Source organism: Crotalus tigris, unplaced genomic scaffold (genome assembly GCF_016545835.1).
Source record: "Crotalus tigris isolate CLP2741 ecotype Arizona unplaced genomic scaffold, ASM1654583v1 scf7180000018301.7375997, whole genome shotgun sequence".
NCBI classification, from domain to species: domain Eukaryota; kingdom Metazoa; phylum Chordata; class Lepidosauria; order Squamata; family Viperidae; genus Crotalus; species Crotalus tigris.
The window spans coordinates 6,584,056-6,602,447 of record NW_024096931.1 but is presented as its reverse complement, the minus strand read 5'-3'; the positions used below and the strand labels follow the sequence as shown (position 1 = coordinate 6,602,447).

The 18,392-nt window shown below is 43.7% G+C and overlaps 1 protein-coding gene across 1 annotated transcript in view; it reads left to right on the top strand.

Moving 5' to 3' along the window:
• The window catches only part of ANKS3 (ankyrin repeat and sterile alpha motif domain containing 3), a 61,511-nt gene extending 46,097 nt beyond the window's left edge, over positions 1-15,414 (top strand). The window contains exon 17 of the mRNA XM_039349894.1: positions 12,415-15,414. The gene's annotated coding sequence lies outside the window, so the exon portion shown is untranslated. The remainder of the gene's footprint in view (positions 1-12,414) is intronic.
• Positions 15,415-18,392: the final 2,978 nt, after the last annotated feature.

Genomic DNA, 18,392 nt, shown 5'->3' with positions numbered 1-18,392 from the left:
ATTTCAGCTTGAATTAACAGTTTGGTGCAGGTGGCAATTCATTAATATAATTCCACTGAAAAAGACATCCGTCTCTATTATCATAGCAAATTAGCAATAATTACCTTAATGCAGGTAATCCTCGAACTTACAACAGTTCATTTAGGGACCGTTCAAAGTTCCAACGGAACTGAAAAATGTGACCATTTATGACCATTTTTTCACACTTATGGCAGTTGCAGCATCCCTATAGTCAGATCATCAGAATTCAGATGCTTGGCAACTGACTCATATTTATGATGGTTGCAGTGTCACGGGATCAGGGGCTCCCCTTTTGTGACCTTCCGACAAGCAACGGGAAAGCCAGATTCACTTAACAACAGTGGCCACTGTGTAACCAGTGCAGTGATTCACTTAACAACAGTGTGCAAGAAAGATTGTAAACCGGGGCAAATCTCAACAAATGTCTCACTTAGCAACAGAAATTTTGGGCTCAATTGTGGTCATAAATCAAGGATCGGCTGTAAAGCAGATATTTTGAAATGCTTTGATGTCCCTGAAATCAAAATAGTAGTAACTGTGAGAGGGATCTCAAGTCCTAGTGGACAATCACCTAAATATGAGTCAGCAGTGTGCTGCAGCTGCCAAAAAGGCCAACACAGTGCTGGGCTGCATTAACAGAGGGATAGAATCAAGATCACGTGAAGTATTAATACCACTTTACAAGGCCTTGGTAAGGTCACCACGAAGTAAAAAAGATGTTGAGACTCTAGAAAGAGTACAGAGAAGAGCAACGAAGATGATTAGAGGACTGGAGGCTAAAACATATAAGGAACGGCTGCTGGAATTGGGTATGTCTAGTTTAACAAAGAGAAGGACAAGGGGGGACGTGATAGCAGTCTTCCAATATCTCAGGGGCTGCCACAAAGAAGAGGCAGTCAAGCTATTCTCCAAAGCACCTGAAGGCAGGACGAGAAGCAACAGATGGAAAATAATCAAGGAGAGAAGCAACCTAGAACTAAGGAGAAACTTCCTGACAGTTAGAACAATTAACCAGTGGAACAACCTGCCTCCAGAAGCGGTGAATGCTCCAACACTGGAAGTTTTGAAGAAGAAACTAGACAACCATTTGTCCAAAATGGTATAGTGTTTCCTGCCTGAGCAGGGCGTTGGACTAGATGACCTCCAAGGTCCCTTCCAACTTAACTATTATTATTATTATTATTATAAAATGAACCAGGGACTTTGAAATGATGTAGGTAGGATTTCCTGCCTGAGCAGGGGGTTGAACTAGAAGACCTCCAAGGTCCCTTCCAGATCTGTTATTCTGTTATTCATCCTTTCCTATTTATTGACTGAATTACAACTCACTGTCCTTTGAAAGATCTTTGGGGCATGTTTTAAAATTGAAAAAGCTTTCAAGGTTTCACCCCCCCCCATTATCCATGAAAACCACATTCATTTGTGTGTTCCTCTATTTTATTTCAACATAAGGAGGGCAAATAATCCCCAATTAAACCCAGCAGGTAACTAACTGCACAGGTCTATATTGTTCTTCACTATTGTTCTTGATTCTGTGGTGACTCGGGGTGGTTATCACAGCCCAGTGCCAGATTTGTACAAACGTGCTCAGGCTGCGTGATCCCCCAGGGTCTTTGCTGAGGGTTCAATAATTTTGCTCCACTGATTGGTTCAGCGATAACTCATTGTATGCTATTTCTCGTTTTCACTTGGCAAATCCCCCGAGGTGAGTCCTTGGGGCAGAAAATGAGACGGAGAAAATTATTTTAATAAGATTGTTTTTAAAAGATTGTGATTTCCCCCCCCATTTTATGGGCATCTTGTTTTTATTCTTCTAGAGGGCAATCCAACATAAAACTGCCATCCGTCCTAGTGGTGTGCTGAGCACAAAGTTGCACACTTGTAACCCGTAGGGCAATGGTTCTCAACCTGTGGGTCGGGACCCCATTTGGGGTCGAACGACCATTTCACGGGGGTCGCCAAACAAGGCTGTCCGCCATTTTTCCCCCTTTTCTTTGGCCACGCCCCTGGCACCCGGTGATGTATAAGTGGTTGGGGGTCACCACAACATGGGTGATGTATTATGGGGTCGCGGCATTAGAAAGGTTGAGAACCACTGCCGTAGGGTGAAGATTGCTCAGTTGCACAGATCCAGCAGCTCATTTTTCACTTGGTGTTAGTTCTTTGTTGTTGTTGTTGTTGTTGTGTTTTCTTTGTCAGTTCTTTGTGTTTTCTCAAAGCTTCCGCAGTTGCAGGAGATCTAGACATTACAGATGACTGAAATGACTGAGGGTGGGGGGGGGCACAGCTATGAAAAGGAAAGGTTGGTTCATATTGTTTAGCCACTTCTTGGTGTTCCTGGTCAATATTTATTGACCGCAGAGAAATGAAAACATAAAAAGAGAGAGAACATTTCCTTCTCTGTTCTCAAAAGATTTGCGGCCTTTTAACGAAGGAGGAGGGAGCCATAGTATTGCTCGTTTTTCAGCTGGTTCCTGTTTCTATAACTTTTGCTTGTTTTTCATAATTAAGAAGAGTGATTTTAAGAGGCTACCGAATACTATTAGCTGTTTTCTTGAAAGCTTTTGGGAGAAGAGAAGGATGGGATTCTAAATATTAAAGCAAAGCCAATCGCATTGGTTTGAATAGAGTCACTATTGGGTATGTCCAGTTTAATGAAGAGAAGGATGGGGGGGGGACATGATAGTCGTGTTCCAATATCTCAGGGGCTGCCCCAAAGAAGAGGGAGTCAAGCTATTCTCCAAAGCCCCTGAAGGCAGGACAAGAAGCAACGGATGGAAACTGACCGAAGAAAGAAGCAACCTAGAACTAAGGAGAAATTTCCTGACAGTTAGAATAATTAACCAGTGGAACAACCTGCCTCCAGAAGCGGTGAATGCTCCAACACTGGAAGTTATTAAGAAGAGACTGGACAGCCATTTGTCTGAAATGGTGTAGTGTTTCCTGCCTGAGCAGGGGGTTGGACTAGATGACCTCCAAGGTCCCTTCCAACTTTACTATTATTATTATGGATCATCACACAGTCAGCCAGATGTTCAGACTGGATTTGGCATTTTGTCTACCTATCGAGTCCTTCCCAAGGACCTGGGATAGGCAGATGTGGATGCTTGATGGTATTACAGATATCGTCGCAGGATGGAAGCAGTTCCTAGTAAGGCCGCCTTTTGCAATTGACTAATGGTGAATTTGTCAGTGCCGAGGATGGTGTTCAAGTGGTGCTCCAGTTGTTTTGGGATTGCACCCAAGGCGCCTATGACTATTGGTACTACCCTTGCTTGCTTTTGCCACAGTCTTTCTATTTCTATTTGTAGGTCTTTGTATTTTGTTATCTTCTCCAGTTCTTTCTCTTCTATTCTGCTATCTCCAGGCACTGCCACGTCCACTATCCAGACTTTTTTGTCTTTCTTATCGACAATTATTATTATTATTATTATTATTATTATTATTATTATTATTATTACAATGGCAGCTGTAAAGTATGTACATAAGCATTACTTGCTCAGCCCTCCGGGTGGTCTGTGGCTTCCTCAGTCTCGGGGTCTCTACCAGAGGCCTGGGAGTTTGGAGGTTCTCTGCAGTACAGGTAGTCCTCGACTTACGACCACAACAGAGCCCAAAATTTCTGTTGTTAAGTGAGACGTTTGTTAAGTGTGAATTTTGCCCTGTTTTACGACCTTTCCTACCACCGTTGTTAAGTGAATCCCCATTGATTTTGTCAAAAGGTTGCAAAAGGGGATCACGTAACCTTGGGACACGGCAACGGTCGTAAGTATGAACCGGTTGCCAGGCGTCCAAATTTTGATCACCTGATCATGGAGATGCTATAAAGGTTTTAAGTGCGAAAAATGGTCATCAGTCACTTTTTTCAGTGCCATTGTAACTTTCAACGGTCACTAAATGAATTGTCGTAAGCCAAGGACTGCCTGTATCTTAGCTGTAACTTCAGCACCATGGAGAGATCTTGGGGGGGGGGCACTACTGTAGTTTCAGAACCACGGAGAGCAACACCAAAGACAAAGATCAACTGCCCCAACTCTGATTTGGCTGGAGTGCTGTATCATACAAGACGTCCAGCTACAGTCTTTGATTAGAAAACAGGCCGGGGGTGTTACTCTACCAGACGTGCAAATGGCTCTTCACAAAAATTACAGGCTTACCATGCCTAAATCCCAAATTCCCCCATCTTGGATCTACAGCTGAAGTTCCATAGCTTTCTTGTCGGTTTACAACTTTCTGATCATGACAATTCAACATGACAATTTTTATGGTCAGGATGCAAGCCAAACTCCAATTCATAAGCTATGTGAAGTACATTGACAGCACCCCAACCTTGCCAACCAGCTTTCTAGTTGAGCTAAAGTTTACACCTCTGGCATAAATATAGTGAAGACCGGAAAGGCTATTTGGCCCTACAGGCCCACTGAAGGCCCTTGACAGCCTGGCTTCACCCCGTGTCTTCAACAACCTGATTTTAGGATCATAGGATGGAACTAGCATATCTCTGGTGCAAAGATATGAAGCCATTAGAGGACAGCAAAGAGGCCATCCTGACTTTTGCAGAGTAGACTTGTCAGCCTAGGTCTCGGGCCCCACTAAGAGCCATAGCTGAAGTAGAACTCAGAAGCAAGGAGACAACGAGCAATGAAAGAGCTGTTGCTGTTATCACGTTCTCCTTGTGCTATCCCTTCTGAGTCAGTCATTGCCTCAACAACGTGTCCTGGAACAGGAGCCCTTAGAGGTTTCTCCAGCCAATGGCCTTTTCGTCTCGCTCTCCTCCTCCTCCTCCTCCTCCTCCTCCTCCTCCTCCTCCTCCTCCTCCTCCTCCTCCTCCTCCTCCTCCCTGCTTCCTTCCTCTTTTGGCTGCAACTGCTCAATGGCAGTAAAGGTTTAGATTTTTCTGCATCTCCTTGCAGCCATTTGGTGCACAGCTCAGAAGAGAAGTCTCCATTGAGACTCAGAGAATTTGATTTCCAGCCAGGACTATTCTCTAGCCAAAAGAGTCCCTCCCCACCCACTTTTTTTTTTTTTAGGAAAAATTACCATACTTTCATCTATATCTATTTTTAAAAAGAGCCATTGCTCTTTGGAGCAATTCAAGCTCCTTTAACAGGGGGACGTGGGTCTGAAAAGTAGAGCGGTGTCCAAACTTTCTGGGTCTCTAGATCAGGGGTGTGAAACTCAGTTTCATTGAGGGCTGCATCAGCATTGCGGTTGCCCTAGGGGGGGTGTGGCCAGGGTAGGTGCGGCCTACTGGGTGGGCGTGGCCAGCTCTACATCATTCGCGTCAAGGGTGCCAGTGGGGGCCTGGGCAGGAGTGGGACAGATCTGAGGGTCTCTGGCAGAAGGGGGTGGGACCGGGGCAAGTGCCAAGGCATGGTCCATTTCTTCATTCCTCACAAAGGGTGACACCTCCCCAGCGCACACCCAGGGGAAGGGGCGATGCAGCAGGGGACGGTTCCTCGCTGTTTCCAGACGGCCTTGTGGAGCTAAGACTAAATGCGTTTCAGCATAGAGGACCACCACAAAATTGAATATTGGCGACCAGGCGACCAGGGCCAAGGCAGTGGGGGCCGTTCCCTCACTGTTTCCAGGATGGTTTTGCGGGCCACATGAAACCACTTTGCAGGCCACATCCGGCCCCCGGGCCTTGTGTTTGACATGTCTGCTCTAGATGGTCTTTCCCCAACTACTTTGACTCCAGCTGAAAACCAAGAAACCGCTCAGAAATTGAGTTTGGTGTCTCAGCTTCTAAAAGGGCAGGTTCATCTGCCTACTTTCCCTTCTCCTGCCTCTTCCTTTCTCCTTCCCTTCCCTCCCCTCCTCTTTCCTTCTTTTCTTCCCTTTCTGCTTTATTTTAACTGAAGCTTTTGATAGACCCAGTAAAAGCCAATACAAACTAAGATGAAAGATGAAAGAAAAGTGAGAAAGAAGTTTTAAGAAATGCAGGAGGAAGAGACAAAGAAACAAGAAAAGAGAAAAAGAAACAAAGGCAACAATAAAGAAATGGTTTCCAACTTTTATCATACCAAGCCTAAACTAATATAATAGTAACTCTTCACCCTTTTTTAAAATTACAAGCCAGAAACTCACTGTAACTTAATTCATGTCTTTACACAATCCAGGAATCATTGTCTTTTCAGTCCTGGCTTTGATTTAGTATATTGTGTGAATCCAATCATAGTAGTGTATTAAACTATGGTTCATGGCTTAATATGATTTGGATCCAGCTCATGGTGGTTATTTGAACAAGCTAGGATTAGGGTTCCTTAGTGCTCTCTGAGCTTGGTTGTTTTCTTGCAGACATTTCATTACTCAAACTAGGTAACTTCATTACTTGGGTAAGAAAGGTCTGCAAGAAAAACCACCCAGCTCAGAGACCACCAAGGACCCCAAAGTCTTCCTCTTCCTCCTCCTCTCTGCAAACCCCTCTCCCTTCCAGCACTGATGATGTTACCCAGTTGGGTAATGAAACGTCTGCAAGAAAACAACCAAGATCAGAGAGCACCAAGGACCCCACAGTTCAACCCTGAACTATAAATATTCTCCTTTATTGAAAACTATGATTAAGCAAACGGTAGTTAGGGAGCCTAGGTTTCTTCCCCATATTTCTTGATGGTATGTATTTGTTTCCCTCCCTTTCATAGGAAAGAAGGAGATAAAATTAAAAGATGCTTCTTAGCTTGCTGCTTCTGCAGTGTAGCGCCCATTCTCCCCTCCCCGGATTGCTCTTCTTTGAGGGAGAGAGGTCACAATGAAGGCATGGAACCATCAGCTGCTACCAGCCTAATCTTTTCCACCCCTTGCTGGGGGGCAGCTCCAACCACCAATTATTTTCGGACATGTCCTTCAGCCAGAGCTGGAAACCGTTCAGCTCACCCAACTCCATTTTAAATTGAAACCAACAACGGACTCTAGGGAGGCAGCTAGAGCAGTTAAAGCCTGGGGAAAGAGGTGGATTTTGATCTGAAACCAGAAAAGTAATCCACAAATGGCGGGGAAAGTCCTTCTAGCCTCCAGCTGTTTTCTCAATATGAAGCAAGTCTGGCTTTCTTTGCAAGAAGGGGCAGCGAAGTCACAGCTAGAGCACCCCTGGGATCTGCCAGCGCCTGATTCACCCTCATCTTTGGAGGCAGCCCAAAATATCCCATTGAACGGAGGTAGTCAAAAGACGCCTCTGTCTTGACGGACAATTCGTTACACTGGACCTCTTTGGCCTAGAACAGAGTTTCTCAATTGCCCACAAGTTTGACTAAGCACCTGAGAGTTTCAGGATCCAGGTGACTGTGAAGTCTCTGCAGAATGGGAGGATACATCTATAGAGTGACCTACAAGATGACAGAGATATGTGGGTCAGATATGTGGGTCAGAAGAGCAGCCGCGGGTTGAGTCCTACCATGTGGCAGAATAAAGCAGCCATCTTAGATCCCTGGAGCAGGCTTTGCCATCTTCTCTGCCAGCTTAAAGCATTGGTACATGGGTTGTGTGCTCAGGCAAGAACCAGTAAATCTCAGCTTCCCAGAGCTGTGTTGATTGGAGATGTAGAAGACCTGCCTCAAAAAAGACAACAAGGCATGGGACATGTTCTTGGACTTGGAACAGGCATCTGAGAAAGGTCATGGAAGGCATTGGTCAGAAACCAAAGAAGAGATATAGTGTTAGCCAGTTTGGTGTAATGGTTAAGGTGCAGGCCTAGAAACCAGGAGATGGTGAGTTCTAGTCCTGTCTTAGGCATGAAAGACAGCAGGGTGATCTTGGACCAATTGCTAGGAGATCATGAGTTCTAGTCCCGCCTTAGGCATGAAAGCCAGCAGGGTGATCTTGGACCCACTAGGAGACTAAGGTGGGACTAGAACTCACTAGGAGACAGTGAATTCTAGTCCCACCTTAGCCATGACAACTAACTGGATGATTTTGGGCCAATCTCTCTCTCTCTCAACCCAACCCATTTCATAGAATTGTTGTTATGGGGAAAATAAGAGAAAGGAGTATTAGGTATGCTCGCTGTCTTGAGTTATAAAGTAATAAAGGAAAGATAAAAACCTAATAAATAAAATAAGAGTTCAGATGTTGCCTAGACTGAATTATATTTCAGTGGGAAAACAGCAAAGCTGGGCTCACGTTGGCACAAGTTAGAAAAACACCTATTCTGAAATGGAAAAGGAAAGCAGTGTGTGGAGAATACAATATTCTTCATTTAAGTCTCTCAGTATAATTGGTGAACTATTGCTCATCCATTCGTAGCGGGTCAATCTACCACCTGTTTCATTTGTCCAATCTATAAAACAATAGATTTATTTTGACCCACTGGAAAAAAAATTGGAATGATATAAGTTGTCCTTTTAAGAGGATCATGTTTTGAGAAGAGCTGATCAGTAATTTCTTGTACGTACCATTTGTACTTTTGGGGCATTGTCAGAGACATCCACAAGGATTTAATCGGCTTCATGCTTCGATTAAACAAAAGAATACAATTAATGCTGTTTCTCCTTGGAAATCACTTTTGAACTTTGTGCTTGCGGCGGAAACAAAATGAAACTTTGATTTGGGGTTTTGTTGAACACAGTAGATAGGTTTGTTGTTGTAGAAATGGTTAGCATGTATTATGGAAAAGAAAAAAAATTAGAGGTTGTATGTTATTACCTTATTCTACTGCACCAAAATGAGTCGGAAGCCAAAGCTTGTCTTTTTCTCCTCTCCTTTACTGCACACTTTCTCCTCTTCCTCTTTTCCTCCCATATTTTCCTACTGTTTTCATTTTTCTTTGTCTTTCTGTATTTTATACTTTGATAAACCAATAAAAAAATATGAAGGCAGAAAGATTTAATGCAGTGATGGCGAACCTTTTAGAGACCGAGTGCCCAAACTGCAACCCAAAACCCACTGATGCATCGTCAAGTGCCAGGTGGATGGGGCCCATTGGCTGGGTGTGGCCCATTGAGTGGGTGTGGCCCATTGGGTGGGCGTGGCCCATTGGATGGGCATGGCCCATTGGGTGGGCGTGGCTGCAGTGGTAATGGCAGACTGGGTGGGACTAAAAAGTTCAATCAATCAATTCCAACTTTGCAAGATCTTTTTTTTTTCCCGCGAGAAGTTGAAATTGACTGATTGATTGAACCTTTTTTTTTTTTTGCACACAGCGGCGGAGGCCTAAAGCGAAAAGGTTTTGTAAAACCCAGCTGAAGGCCTAGGACTGGGCCGACGGCATGCGTGCCCACAGAGAGGGCTCTGAGTGCCGCCCCTGGCACCCGCGCCATAGCTTCGTCACCACTGATTTAATGGGTCTCATGGATGATCATGAGGGATATTCTGAGCCAGGGGGTGTCCACACAGATGGGTAAAAAAAAAAGGCAAGATGGCAGCGCAACCGTGGGATCAAAGCCCTGCCCTTTTTGGAGAGGTCTTCAATTGCACGATGGAGAGTGGCATGTTTTCCTTAACGCCCTTCTTGCGGACATCCATGCTTGAAGCTGAAAATGGGCTGAGATGTAATTTTAACCAGGAAAGAACACTTGGAAGGTATTCTAATGAAAAATGACATTTTTCATTAGGCAGCAGTTGCTGTGATACATTAATTACTTCAAAGCATACGAATCCATTTCAAGTTGTTCAAAGTTACACAGCGAGTGAAAAATTAAGTGAAGAGGAAAATTGCTACGAATACCTGATTGGCTACATGACTTAAGCAGCAAAAGAGCAGTGTTCCAATTTCTAAGGGGCTGCCACAAAGAAGGGGGGGGGTCATCAACCTATTTTCCAAAGCCCCTGAAGGCAGGACAAAGAAGCAGTGGATGGGAACTAATCAAGGAGAGAAGCAACCTAGAACTAAGGAGAAACTTCCTGACAGTTAGAACAATTAACCAGTGGAACAACCTGCCTCCAGAAGTGGTAAATGCTCCAACACCGGAAGTTTTTAAGAAGAGACTGGACAGCCATTTGTCTGAAATGGTATAAGGTCTCCTGCTTGAGCAGGAGGTTGCACTAGAAGACCTCCAAGGTCCCTGCCAACTGAGTTATCCTGTTATTCAGTGCTATTCTGTCCTTCCGAGGCATATATAGTTTTCAACGTTGTCAGATTTTCTTCTGAATAACATACATAGGTTAGACTGGGATCCTATGTCTCCTTTCCTTGGAGTAAATGTCCTGCAAAGCCGCGAGCTTATTTCTGAAGCAGGTGGGCACAAAATTCTACGGTAAGGTTGAGGTTTACACGGTTTTCAATTTTCCAGTTTTCTGCGTGTTTCGTGCTGAGATGACTAACTACAACTCCCTAAAGTCATTGCTTGCCCCCAAGGCCACTCCAGCTTTTGCTGCCAAATTATAATTGTTAATGTGACAGAAACTGGAAATGATTAAAGACATGCTGTTCAATCGTTTGGATGATGTTTCATTCACTGAATCTTGATCCTGGTCTCCCCCAGGCCAAGGATTAAAGTCAGCAGTCAATCCTAATAGAATTAAATTCTGCTGAATTCCTCTGGACATCTTCTGGATCACCGTTTCTCGGCTTGAAGATGGGGGGACTTCAACTCCCAGAATTCCTCTTAGACAGTCTGGACTTCAACTCCCAGAATTCCTCTTAGACAGTCTGGACTTCAACTCCCAGAATTGCCCCACCAGCATTCTGGTGGGGCAATTCTGGGAGCTGAAGTCCATTCATCTTAAAATTGCCAAGTGATCTTGATCTTTCATATGGAGTGTTTACATTTGCTAGCCTTTCCAGCTTGCAAACTATCTGAGGAGAGAGATAAGATAATGACTGGATTAGCAATTGAAGCTACAGGCATTCCTTGACTTTCAACCATTCCTCTAGTGACTGTCTGAAGTTACAAAGGCACTCCAAAAGGGAGTTAGGACCGTTTTCCACACCTACGACCATTGCAGCATCCTCAGGGTCACGTAATCAGGATTCGGCCGCTTGGCAATTGGCTCATATTGATGACGGTTGCCGTGTCCCAGAGTCATGTGATCCCCTTTTGCGAACTCTTGACCAGCAAAGTCAATGGGGGAAGCCGGATTCACTTAACAACCGTGTTACTAATTAAACAAACTGCAGTGGGTCACTGCTTTGGCAATAAAGGTCGTAAAATAGGACAAAACTCACTTAACAACTGTCTTGCTTACCAATGGAGATTTTGACTCACTTGTGGTCATAAGGCAAGGACTACATGTGGTTCTCCTGTAGATGGGGGGGGCACCCTTTATGCTTCTCCCTAGCGGGGTGGGTGGGTAGAAGGCTGAGTCAGGAAGTTTGGGGCAGATTTGGGGCACCCAGATCCTTTGTCCAATTCTACCATCTCCAGCATCTGCGGCCCCCCAAATGCCCTAATGATTTTAATATCATTGTTGTTAGTTGCGAAGTCGTGTCCGACCCATCGCGACCCCATGGACCACATTCCTCCAGGCCTTCCTGTCCTCTGCCATCTTTTGGAGTCCATTTAAGCTCACGCCTACTGCTTCAGTGACTCCATCCAGCCACCTCATTCTCTGTCGTCCCCTTCTTCTCTTGCCCTCCATCTTTCCCAGCATTAGGCCCTTCTCCAGTGAGTCCTTCCTTCTCATTAGGTGGCCAAAGGACTTGAGTTTCAACTTCAGGATCTGGCTGCCTAAAGAGCAATTAGGGTTGGTCTCCTCTAGGACTGACCGGTTTGATCGCCTTGCAGTCCAGGGGACTCGCAGGAGTCTTCTCCAGCACCATAGTTTGAAAGCCTCAATTCTTTGGCGCTCAGCCTTTCTTATGGTCCAACTTTCACAGCCTTACATTGCAACTGGGAAAACCATGGCCTGGACTATACGTACTTTTGTTGGCAGGGTGACGTCTCTGCTTTTTAATATGCTGTCTAGATTTGCCATAACTTTCCTCCCCAGGAGCAAGTGTCTTTTAATTTCTTGGCTGCAGTCCCCATCTGCAGTGATCTTGGAGCCCAGGAAGATACTTTCTCTCAAACCTGCTGTTGAACTGATGAAAGGTAAATATTTTTATTTCCTTTTATCCAGCCAGTAAAGATCTTCCCATTTCCACCCCCCTCCCATCCCCCTGGTTGCTATCCAGATCAGAATCTGCCTCTTGTGATTTATAAATGTCACCGCACAGTTATTGAAAGGCACCTGGAAAGAAGGACAGGCTAAATTGTTGTCCCTGAATGTCACATTCCAGGAAGAAATGATGGATCCCTAAGGCAACCATTAGCAATTAAAAAGCAAGACACCCACATAACAAAGCAACAGATTTACAGGGGATTCAGCAGCAGACCTTATTCCAAACAGTAGATAAAAATTATGGTGTGTGTGTGTGTGTGTGTGTGTGTGTGTGTGTGTGTGTGTTTCTCTCCTCCAGCTGTTCCTTTCTGCTATCCACTGCCTTCCTCATTCACTTTTGGTTATCTTTTGTTACAGCAGCAGCCGGTCCTCAGAAAGGGAGGCAGATCCTGTGCAGCGATTTTCGTGCGATTCAGAAAAACTGCCTTTTTTCTTTTTTATTCCTCTCTAAAAATTTTCTTGTATCAGAAGTTTGATTTTAAAGGAAGTTTGAAGTTAAGCCAAGGCTCTGGATTGTCCACGTCGGATTCTTCAAAGCATCTAAAGGCAGGACAAGAAGCAAAGGGTAGAAGATCACCAAAGAGAGAAGCAACCTAGAACTAAGGAGAAATTTCCTGACAGTGAGAACAATTCACCAATGGAAGAGCTTGCCTCCAGAACTTGTGGGTGCTCCACCACTGGAGGTTTTAAAGAAGAGACTGGACAGCCATTTGTCAAAAATGGTACAGGCTGGACTATTAGATGACCTCCAAAGTCCCTTCCAACTCTACTATTCATTGTTAGATGTCTCTTTTTGGACCCCTGTAAGAATTCACTGCTCTGAACTTTTATGATTCAAACACTTATTTTAGGCAATGTTTTAAGAAGCACCACACCAATATGCAGGAGAAACGCCTACAATGGTATGGCCGTATTCTACAAACAGCATCCCACACCGTTACCTCTATCGCTTTCATAGAATATGTGGCCAAGTGTGATTAAACACACAAGGAACTTTGAGTCCGGTGCCAAAGCTCTCAGCGTGCATGCAAAGCAACGGAGTAATAATGATCATAATAATGATACCAATAAGAGGGGGCAGTAGAGAAGATGATAACAATAATATGACAGCCGTACAACATTTCGAAAGCTCTGCAGAATGCAGGAGACCAAACGGAAGCGAAGGGGGGAGCACTTCCAATAAAAGACCAACAACCTATATATTATATTAGACATGACAGTACAGTGAGAATTAGGTGCTCAGCAGAGTGATGGCAGGAAGGAACAAAAAACTGTCTTTGTGTCTAGTTGTTTTGGCATGCATTGCCCTGTAGCGCTGTCCTGAGGTGAGGAGTTGAAACAATTTATATCTAGGATGTGAGGGGTCTGCAGGGGGTCTTCTCAGTCCTCCTTCTGACCCATGCAATGTACAGGTTCCTTCCACTTTAATATAGTTATTTAGTTACACGATCTACACAAATTGACATCAGAGGAATGTGTTATCTCTCTATTTCGAAAGCTCTGCAAAATGCAGGGAACCAAACAGAAGCTAAGGGGGGGAACGCTTCCAATAAAAGGCCAACAACCTATATATTATATTAGCAGAACTGCCAGGAAGTAAAATTGCTTCATCCATCACAGTTCCTTCGCTAGCCAAAGGTTGAGTAAATAGAGATGGTCAAGGGAATCTGCCAATGCTTTAAGCTTTTATTTTATATCTTTTGTGAAACAATAATGAAACACAGCAACAGAGAGGTAGTAGAGTTGAAGGATATGAATGGGCACGGACTCACTAGAATGGGCTTCATGTGTGGACTTCATGTGTGGGCTTTTGGAATTGTGGGGGCTGAAGTCCACACGTCTTCAAGTTTCCAAGGTTGAGAAACACTGTTCTATGTGTCCTAAAATGGCCCCTCAAACTCTTTTGGATGTGTTGGAGGATATGCCCATCATGGTATAATCTTCACTGTTCTCTGAGCTTGATTGTTTGCAGACAGACATTTTATTACCCAACTAGGTAATATCATCAGTGCTAGAAAGGAGAGGGGGCTTGCTCCTGTTTATATGCAATAGCTTGCCCTGCCAATGTTGATGGAGGTGTGGTTTCTCTTTGATTGTCCTTTGATTGGAGTACTGTTTCCTCCTTGATTGTTTGTCTCCTTGGTAGTTCATCGATTAGATTGTTAGAGATGACCATCAGCCAGCAAAAGCTCTAGGTGGGAAGTGTAGTCCAGTGCACGGGGCAAAGGAACACCTTCTTTAGGTAGTGGAACTTGGAAATGATGTTCACTGTCTTCTTAAGGTAGAGCTTATTTACATTTAAGTGTCCCTGCAGATTGGTCTTTCAGTGTCGTACATACATTTGTCCCTTGAACAGCATCCACACAGAGAACCGGTTGTTCACATATTTGAATCCCACCACTGGATGTAGAACAGGCATCTAATTACTATCTTGTACCCAAAATTGCAGCCCGGTCATTACTTTGTCTGCTGCTTGATGAATTGATGTCCTCATCTGATTAAGAAATAATTGAATTGGAACATTTAATCACTGAAGTCTCTATTGAATGTTTCTTGCCTATGTGGACATGTCTGGATCAATGAGATGACCATGGATTCGTAGTCATGAGCCCCCTTGGTTCTATCTCCCTTCTAGTAGAACATAACCTTCCTTGCACTTTGTCTTCACAAATCATCTTTCAGGAAGACTGAAACATTTGTCTGCCAAATAACTTATTTTATTTTCTAATTTCTGGCAAAAAATGGTGTAATTCACGATCATCTAACCATGGGCTGTGGCAAAGTGTTGTAAATGAAGGGCAGTCGCAGACTGCTCAAAATGCATGTCATATGAGCATGGGGGTGGGGGGCACTTCAAAACCAGGTTGTAATTCCCATTTTCAGAGACTTTTGTAACTTTGAATGGTCATTAAAGGATAAGTTGTAAGTCGAGGACTCCCTGTATGTGGTGACAGCACTTTTATATGTACAGAGATGGAAAGACTCACAAATTCCCACAATGGAAGAAAGGATGGTGAAGTTAATGGAGTTGGCAGAAATGGGGAAATTGTGTGCTGTCCCACCTACCCACCCACAAACACATATACACACACACCACGGGTCTAAGGAGTCTTCCCAGCCTGAACTGGTATTCCCCAGCATCTTCTCCATCTGTCTGCTATGCTAAGTAGTCAACTTCTAGTGAAGCCCATTAAGAAGGGCAAGGCTGCCTCTTTGTGAGTAATCTCTCTGACCTTCACTGCTTCTCCCTTTTCTCTGCCCTATGTGTTCTTGGATCAGGGGCAGAAGGCTGTTCCTCTTTCTCATTGCTGACTGGCTGTAGCCATATGCTTTCCCTGTCCTGCTGCAGCTGTGTTTCAGCCAAATTACTGCTGGGAGACATTGACCAACTCCCTTCCTGAGGTGCCCAGAACTGGTTCATCCTCCTCCAAGCTGACATCTGGAGAGGTATCTTGGAAAGCCTCCAGGGGAGTCATCACAAATTGATTGCTCTGATTAAAAATGAAAAGACTTTGTCTAGTTTTGTTTTACTTGGAAATCAGTTTCAGTTTCTGTTTGAAACCAAAAGAAATGAAATTTTAACTCTGGGATTTGACTATTAGAATTGTGTAGAATTGTGTAGAATTATAAAAGTGTTATAGTTAATCATAAAACAAAAGGTTACTGCATTTATACTTCTAACCAAAGAAAGTCAGAAGTTATTCTTTTCTATATGTTTCTTCCTTTCTTCTGCACTCCCAATTTTATCTTTTCCTTGACCCCTTTTTTCCCATTAAATTTTTTTTCTGTTTCCTTATATTTTATCTTCTTTGAAACTTAATAAGGTTTTCAAAAAAAATAATAATTGAAAAGGATATACAAACAAAAAAACCAAGAGAGTAGCCTTAAATCAGGGCTTTTCAACCGGTGATACGTGTACCACCTGTGGTATTTTGGCATATGCCAGGTAGTATGTGACCATCCTAGAGAAGTGTAGCGGGGGAGGGGAATGAGCTGAAGTGACCCAACCCTGAGGGAGATGCAGCTGCATAACTGTCTGGGCTCAGCAGAAGCCCCAGGAGCCGGCAGGGCTCCAGCTGATTGGCTCCAATTGATTGGCACTTCTGGAAGCAGCGCGGAGGTGGCTTTGGCGGGAAAGGGAAAAAAAAAGTCAGGGAAAGAGAAGGGGATGGAGAAGAAGCTATGGAAGGAAAGCTGAGCAGGCATGGAGGAAAAAGAGACAGGGAAGAAGCAGTAGGTCTCCTAGTTCGTTTTCTCCAGCCAGGAGAATGCAATCAACGCTGATGAAATGAAAAGCCAGGAGATGAGCATGTCAGAAAGGAGGTTGGTTTATTTAGTTCTTGGATCAGCTGGCAGCTTGATTGGGTTACCATAAGGATTTTTGTGCAGTTTGTACAGCGTTTTGTAATTTAGAGGGTCGGTTTGTGTGCTTTGGTTATTGGAATATTTTAATCTGTTTCACAAAGGCTAGCAATGAGTCCAAAGTGTTGAGTTCTGTAGGTTTAATCCCTTTAAACAAATGTTAGTTTTACCCCCTTATTTTGAGTCTATCTATGGCTTTTAGAAAGTTTTCTTTGAAGGTAAACAGGCTTAATTTAAGGCTAAAGCTTTTCGCAATTGCTGGAGCCTTTCAGTCTCAGGTTGCAACACTGTGACACGTGACATGCCCGAGGCAGCTTAAAGAAAAAACCACGGAGTTTAGTGTTTATTCTGGGAGGCTTTTGTGAGCCTTTCTTGCTTTGCATTTGATTCCTCTGTTGCAGCAGAAGGAAGCATTGACATTGAACCTCAACGTTTTTACTTTTCCATAAAATTATAAACTAGCTATTTCTATAACAACGGAGGAATCTAATCAATAAAACCCAAAATTCCCCCCTTCCTTTTTTTTAGTCAAGTTTTTGACACCTTGCTAAGCATTGGTGGTACTCAAATACTGTCATGTGTGAAAAGTGGTACAATCTGTGAAAAGGTTGAAAAGCCCTGACCTAGATATTTTTCCTCTATTGGGTTTACAAAGGAGGCTTGTTAAAGGTTTGAAGATTTTTATGAGTAGGGACAAAGGAAAAAAATGAAATTAACTTCTATGATCCCTTGTTTGAAGGGACTAACAAAAGATCAAGAAAGGAAGACAAAGAGTGCTTGCAACTCTTCTAAGGCTTCTCAGAAATGGTCTTAGAAATGATGGCCCCTTTCCCCACTTACTTAAGTGCGTGAAGTTGCTTTGCAGCCTTTGAAGTTACTGTGTGCTCAAAAGCTTGCCTAAATCAAGAATACGTGAAGTATTAGTACCGCTTTATAAAACCCTAGTGAGACCACACCTGGAATACTGCAACCAACTGTGGTTACCATATCACAAAAAAAGATGTTGAGACCTTGGAAAAAGTTCAGAGAAGAGCAACTAAAATGATCAAAGACCTGGAGACTAAAACATATGAAGAACGGCTGCAGGACTTGGGTTTGGCTAGTCTAAAAAAAAGAAGAAACAAGGGAGACATGATAGCAGCATTCCAGTATTTGAGGGGCTGCCACAAAGAAGAGGGGATCAACTATTCTCCAAAGCACCAGAGGACAGGACGAGAAACAACGGTTGGAAACTGACCAACGAGAGAAGCAACCTGGAATTAAGGAGAAACTTCCTGACAGTGAGGACAATTAACTAGTGGAATGGCTTGCCTTCATACATTGTGGGTGCTCCATTACTGGAGGCTTTTAAGAAGAGACTGGACAGCCACTTGTCTGAAATGGTATAGGTTCTCCTGCTTCAGCAGGGGGCTGGACTAGAAGACCTCCAAGGTCCCTTCCAACCCTATTATTGGCTGAGGAATTCTGGGAGTTGAAGTCCACAACTCTTAGAGTGGCCAAGATTGGAGACCCCTGTTCTATATTATTCTATAATCTAGATGAAGACTCTAAATCACAGCGAATTTGATAGTAGATTAAAACCAGTAGATTTTGATTGCACCTTGAGGCCTGCAAGATGGAGCAAATGTTGGACAATTGATGGAAGTGGACAATGGTGGCGATGTGGCACTATTTCTAGGGATCATTGTTCATCGCCACTCGTGTGTGTTGTGCTTTTTGGGATAGTTCCTCAAAGACCTATTTTGATCAGAGAAGCTGCTGGCAAAAAAAGAAACTAAATTCTTCTTGCAGGGAACAAGCCTCCTCACAGCTTTACAGAAAGCTAATGTTATTGAATGTTTTCTTCTTCCAACAATTCCCCCCTTTGAAAATGTCCCTGCCACCCACCAATTCTTGTATCTTGGGGCACTGCAGTCTACCAGCTATCCATGGTACATAGATATACATTTTCAGTTCGTGATCTGTTGTTTTGA